This window comes from Magnolia sinica, chromosome 5, assembly GCF_029962835.1.
Source record: "Magnolia sinica isolate HGM2019 chromosome 5, MsV1, whole genome shotgun sequence".
In the NCBI taxonomy this organism is placed as follows: Eukaryota; Viridiplantae; Streptophyta; class Magnoliopsida; order Magnoliales; family Magnoliaceae; genus Magnolia; species Magnolia sinica.
Genome location: NC_080577.1, coordinates 57,306,928 through 57,314,086, shown reverse-complemented (window position 1 = coordinate 57,314,086; position 7,159 = coordinate 57,306,928). Strand labels below are relative to the sequence as shown.

Here is a 7,159-nt window from a genome sequence, read left to right as displayed (position 1 = left end):
TAGCCATGTTGTGGACATGAATTTATGAGATCCTTAAATCGCTCCCAACATTGGAAGTTCTCATCCTCTTTTTGCGTAAAATTCATGATTGCTTTCCTTAAGGTATTTGTTTTATGATAGGGGAATTTTTTTAAGGAACTCCCTTGTCATCTCAGCCCACGTCCCAATGGACCTTGGACTTAAGGAATGTAACCACGATTTAGCATTTTCTTTCAAAGAGAAAGGAAATAATTTCAGTCTAATTGTGTCCTCAAACATGTTTAGGAACTGTAACGTAGATATGATTTCATCAAATTCTTTCATGTGCAAGTATGGACTTTCAGATTATAGTCCATGAAACTTAGGGAGGAGTTGAATTACCCTTGGTTTCATGTAAAAGTGCCCTAGTTTGTCAATTAGTGTGAGAGTTGAGTCAAAAAGACAAGTGGGCCCCATATGAAGATCATCAAGCATCTGCCTCAACTGGATGTGTGCTCCGAACTCATCAAAGGTAAACTTAGCCTCACATCCCATGTCCCAAAACACCCAGGTATATAAAACCCTTAAAATGAGTAGAATAACATAGGTGTTTTAGTATGAAAACTTATTTTGCAAAACAAGAAAATTTCTAAGTTTTCAGCCTTTCTTGATATATCGATACAACATCAATGTGATCGAACACCTATTATCTATGTCCTCGAAATGTACTTGATATCATCGAATTATGGACCTCTTGTTTCCAGCAACCAATTTGATCCTTGGACAAAATTCTCGATGAATTGATGGACTATTCGATATCATCGGAATTCAAATTTTGATAACATCGAGATAGCTTGATATAATCGAATTCTAGCTAGTTTGTGTCCAACGTCCTGTTAAGGAAAAATCTCATATTTATCGTGACTTGAAGCGAGCCTCGATTCCATCGGACTCAAATTTCAGTAATATCGAGGGAGCTTTGATGTTATTGAATTCGAACCAAACTAGCCCAACGAGCTCAATAGGAAAATCCTCTGAAAATGACCAAGGAATCAATGATGTTTTAATATGATCGTAATTCAAATATCGATGAAATCGATATATGTTCAATATCATCGAAATGGATCAAAGGTTGTCCAGCAAGCTCTTTTAAAAATCACATGGAAATGATCGATGTATCGAACAAATTGTCAATGAAATCGGAATTCAAACTCCGATGACATCGACGCTCGCTCGATGGTATCAATCCTCAGGAAAAAATTTTCAGGTATATACTTTAGTGGAGTTCATATCATCGAACCTTGCTTCGATAGCATCGAAAGTATGCTTTCAATGACATCGAAGTAGGCCCGATGATATCGAACTCTGTTAGAATCTGACATCTTTATTACTGTTGGAAATTTTTGTCTATTTAAGGAGAGCTTGTTCTTGGTTGCTGTATTGAGAAAAAGAGAGAGAGCTTTGAGAGAGTAACTACATATCATGTAACCTAAGTCTTTTTTCTCATAGGAGTTCATCCTTCAATCCACCCTCATCATTGATATTCTATGGAGTGGATTGGGGAATAAACTCTCGCATTCAAGGATCATCCAACTACCACCTTAATAGCAAATCATTGAGCTGGGATCCCTTGAATGACTAAGACCTTAGTATCTCTCCATTCCTTTAATAGGTAATACTCATTAGAGTAGATTCTAAGATAACCTTGACCCAACCCGTCACCCTTATTGGTACATCATCAAGTGTTGCAGATTAAAGGAGCTGAAGAATCTTCGTCATCAAGGAGGAGATCTTCATCAACGTGCTTAATAGGGCTCACCTACTTATCTGTAAATCATTAGAGTCTAGAGACCCTTTTGATTATTCCTTTTGTAGGTTTGGGTCAAAGGTGCTTCTTACCCCTTTTAAGTCCTCATAGGAGGCCTCCGACTGAAGAGTACGTATGAGTGCTGTGTGTTGACCCTTGCTCTTATGTATGGTATAAACTTAGGTCCTTAGTGTAGGTTCATGGCCTATGTGGCCTAAAAGTTAGGTTCCTTGAGTAGATCCTTTGCTCTTGTGTAGGGCATAAAACTTAGGTGCTGTGTGTTGACCTTTTCTCTTATGTAGGGCATCAACTTAGGTCCTTAGTGTAGGTCCTTAGCCTATATGGCCTGAAAGTTAGGTTCCTTAAGTGGATCCTTTGCTCTTATGTAGGGCATAAAACTTAGTTGTTGTGTGTTGACCTTTACTCTTGTGTAGGGCATAAACTCTAGGGTCCTTGTGTGGATCTTTGACCTGTGTGGCCTAAAACCCTAGGTTCCTTGTGTGGATCCTTTACTCTTGTGTAGGATATAAAACCTGGGTGTTATGTGTTGACCCTTGCTCCTGTGTTGGGCATAAACTTGTGTCTCGTGGAGACATGTTTGGTAACTTGTGTAGGTCTTAGAGTCAACCTTGTGTAGGTTGTATTGGTTTGAGGTAAACCTGATTTGAAACCTCTGTTAGTGAAATTCGGTACACTCAAGGGTTGAGTACGTCCGCCGGGAGTGGAGTAGGCATATAGCCGAACCACTATAAAACGACTGTGTTTCAGATTGTTATTTGCATATTCTCTTATTGTATATACTTTAAATGTTCACATGATGCGTGATTTTTTAGAACTAATAAGTATCACATCTCATACACAGTCACTCAGTGCATCCATCATAGACTAAATTTATATACTTTTTAGATATTGAATATTCTTGTGATTGGATCCTTTATTTAGCTTGGAATCCATTAGAGTTAAGTTGAAGATATCTTGATAAATTGTTATATTAGATCAAGATAATGGCAATAGGATTTTAAATTGTCATAAAATTTGAAAAAGTCCTATTCACCCCCCTCTAGGACACTTTGACCTATTCCTACTTCTACTAGAGCGGTCATTACTGTAATTTCAATTGGTATCAGAGGGGTCTCTCTTAAGGGCTTAACCGCCTAGAGAATGATCTTGACTGAAGTTGGAATCATGGCCAAAGGAGAGGGCTCATCTGTAACTAGACCTCCTGTATTTGATGGATCAAATTATACTTACTGGAAGGCTAGGATGCATTACTTTCTGAGATCGTTGGATCATGATATTTGGGACATTGTTGAAAATAGATATGTGCCCCCAACCGATCAAGTGGTACTTGAAAATGGCACAACTATCTCCAAACTAAAATCTAAAGAAATGTGGACTGCATTTGATAAAGAAAAGCAAACCTCTGAAGCAAAAGCAATGAATGCTATTTACTGTATTGTGTCTCAAGAAGTATTTAATTAAATTAGTATGTGGCACATCAAAACAAGCATGAGATTTGTTGGAAACAACCCATGAGGGAACTAACACAGTGAAAAGATCTAAGCTGCAGCTCCTAACATCATAATTTGAACATATTAGAATGGAGGAGCATGAGACTTTCATGGAATTCTTTACAAAACTGAATATCATCTATAATTCCATGTGTTTCGAACAAGAAACAAATGCATTCGATTTGGGAAATTATCTTATTAAAATAAAACAGCGAAAGTGTATTAAGGACAATCATCGTATTATTAATAATGAGTTCATTTACATCCTTTGATATCCCTTGATTCTGAGGTAGACTATTTAGAGTACAACAAATTAATAACATTTAAATAATTGATTGGAATATCAAATCCCGTGGCATTTCGTCTTGTGTTTTGGTCATCTCTTTAAGAGGAATACTGTGTAGATTCAATCGTCTGATTTCCCCTTTCGATGCTTGTACAGAAGGAAAAGTAGAGCTTGAACAATTGGACAACATTCGGCCCCTTTATCATTACTATCTATATGACAGCTTGGTTGCGTGGACCCGCGCAAACCCTATCTTCCTTCCACTCCTACCTTTAGTCTTCTCTCATGCTCTGCTCTTCTTCCCAAAATCTTTAATTATCCCAAAATGAGAGGGAGAGGGGGTATATATAGGAATTCGCACGTGCAAACCCTTGATCTATGTGCCATGGGCCCCACTTTGCACAAGATTTCACAACTTATAAACAACCCTTCTAAAATCCATGGCGCGAACCCGTGCAATGAATATAATCATTTACGCAGTCCTGCACAACTAATATGGGTTGCGCGGTCCTGCACAACCGATATGGTTTGATTGGTCCCGCGAAACTACTACAATCTTTGCACTCTTTTTCTTCTCTTTGTGTTTCCTTGTCTTTTGATCTTCTATATCTTAATTCCTCTCTCTTTTCTTCATTCATCATTTTTTATGCCTCAATAGATGCCCCCTTGATCGTTTATTTGATTTTGAGGGATCAAAGAATCAGGACAATTGCTATTCTTTTCCTGAAGCCATTTACGCGGACCCGCGCAACCGGCCACGTACCATACTCGGCTGAATCATCCTATAAATACCTCAGTGCCCTCTTCATTCTTATCTTTCATTTTTCCATAGCGAAGCTTTGCCAATTTATTGTCTCCCAACGCAACTGTTTTCACTTGCGTGATCCCGTGTAATCGATTTGTCTTGCGCGACCCTGTGCAACGGAAATTCCATTCGTGCAAGCCTTTGTAGTGTTGCGCTACTCCATGTAACTTACTTTATTTGCGCGACTCCACGCAACAGTCTGCCTGAAAACTTAGAAATTTTTTGGTTTTTTAGAATTTTTCAGGACTTAGAACTTTTCGAAGAAAACCCCAACCCTTTTCATCATGGCCAGTACCAAGCGAACCTATCACCTCGTCGAACCTTCTACCGCACAACCATCTCACTAGGAACTACCAAATCCTCCATCTCCTCAAGACACTGAACCATCTCCACTTTCTGACCAACCCTCTCGCAAACACGTGAAAACCACCTCTCGACGGCCTGCCTTTATTAAGGAACCTGTGCTCCCAACTTTTGACTTTTCCGATCGTATCTCCTTCTTACCGTCTCCCATTCACCGAGCAATTTCAATGGGGGATATCAAATGACCCCCGAGACACAGTCATGATTATGACTGGGAGTAATGGTTTAAGACGACGACACATTTACCAACAATAAGTCAGAAGCCACCGCCACGAGAAGATACCCCCCGCCATCCAGGTCAAAGAAACTTTGTTGCAACAAGGATAAAGAATTCCAAGAAAAGATCGAAGAGCATAAGAAGAAGAAACTCCAGAATTCTTGGGAGTTAATTCGAGTAATTTAAGGGATAATGAAATTTGATAATCCACATAGGCAGGGCATGATGGTGATTACACTGAGTCTCCACCGTCATGAATCTATTCTTAACTGTGAGCCGATGGACTAGATGGACAGAGAGAAATTAGCTTAAATAGAGTCTTGATTGTCAAGGGAACTAAGGATTCTTAAAGGTATCCTATCGGCGAAGAAGCCACGACAACAAGCTGGCAATATTCACCCAATGATCTTCCTCACCCCTTCGTATAATCCGCACTCCTTGTTCCCAACCCATTTCTATGAGACGCTTCAGCAACGTTTCAGAGAACGTGTCACGCCCCAAACTCGGAAACCGGGCTCACAAAATTCTCGATCGCCGAACCTGGCGTCGACAGCCTCCGTAGAACCCCATTCTCGCCTCTCAACGCCCATTTGCCAGGTTCCGATCCTGGGATGCTATGAGGAGGATTTCCAATGTCAATTTGATTCAAAATAAGCATAACCAAAGGCATAACCCACAAACAACAACCAAAAACTCCATCACATTTCCACTATGATCAGAAACTTTACGAGTACAATGAGCATAAAAGGAAATACAATGATAATGAACAAAAAGCTTCAAGATGATCTACAAAGTGCTCCTGCCTCAGCGCTGCTGCACTCCAACGTCACCTGCACGCAACGGTCGTGTATAAGCTTATGAAAAGCTTAGAGGGTGGTGTAAGTGTGTGCGTAAGGTAGTAATATAAGTATACAATATCAGAGTAATGTGGAACATGCTGATGAATCCATGAATGCCATTAGCCATACCAAGGTCATGCGGTGCAAGACATGAATGATGTCAGCCATACCAAGGCCATGCGGTGCAAAATGCAACTTAAGCATGCGAATCCTCATCTAAGTCCACATATCAATACAGCTCAACTCTGGAATATCACCGGAGTCTAGTACACTCCAAGCCTGATTGCCACCCCATTGCGCGTAATAAGGTGAGTGGAAAAGACCTCACTATCCGCCTGCCAATATCAGGCTCGGCTCGTCGATAGCGGACCCATTCCTCAAGCTGGTCAAACTCAGCCTAGCATTGCCCCCTCCTCCTGGGCAGGTAAGGCTGCACCCCCTTCCAACCGACCACGACACAGTGGAAAGCGCGACCATCTGGCAATCGGCACTCGGCGCTCAGGCACCCATTCGGTCTAGACGTTGGAGCAACCTCTTAGTACCATAAGGGTTTAGGGACTTTCACCCAGGGATATCTATAACACCCCATGTAGAATAAGATTTTCGGTATCCAATCCTGCCAACCACGGTACGTCTGTGGAGGTTACGACCTTGATGTCGCTAGGGCGTACAGTAACTATATCACACAATGCGAATGCATGAATCACATTATCTAGTCATACAGCAATCCTGCACATATCGTGCACTCATGTAGGGCAACACCGCCTATTCGGGAGTCCCTAAACAATCTGCCTGAAGGCATGTGCTATGATCAGTCACTTCTCATATCAAGCATACATATGATGCGTATGATCATGAATCATGGAACTATACTAAACATGTTATATGGTGGTAGATGTTGTTCATAACGAAGATGGGCCTAGACGGCCTACAAGTACGGGACTAACAATGGGCCCTAGGGAGAGTCATAATGCGGACATTTAACAAACATTATTCTTACAATGTGGATGTCAAACCAACATTGCTCCCAAGGCACGACTGTTATAAACATCATTACACAAACCATGGTAGAGTTATACATAGTTATGGACTTGTGTACATCCAATTGGGCCTCGACCCATGGGCCTTAGTTACATCAAATGAGCCTCATAACATGGGCTTCATATATATCAACGTGGCCTCAACGAATGGGCCATAACCACATTAAGATGGGCCTAATCATATGGGCCGAGTCGGATGGGCCGAATCAAGTGGGCCTCAGGCATATCAAATCGGGCCCACCCTCATATATTTTTGAGATCCGACCTATTCTCATGAAAACAAATATCAACTTAATTGGAAACCAATGTTGCCCTTAGAAGTTGAGAGGTGGA

The 7,159-nt window shown here is 40.9% G+C and overlaps 1 non-coding gene across 1 annotated transcript; it reads left to right on the top strand.

Annotated features, from left to right (window-relative positions):
* Positions 1-105, top strand: LOC131247590 (small nucleolar RNA R71). Its single transcript, XR_009171868.1, has one exon. It is a non-coding gene; the product is annotated as a small nucleolar RNA R71 (small nucleolar RNA).
* The last annotated feature ends 7,054 nt before the right edge of the window (positions 106-7,159 follow it).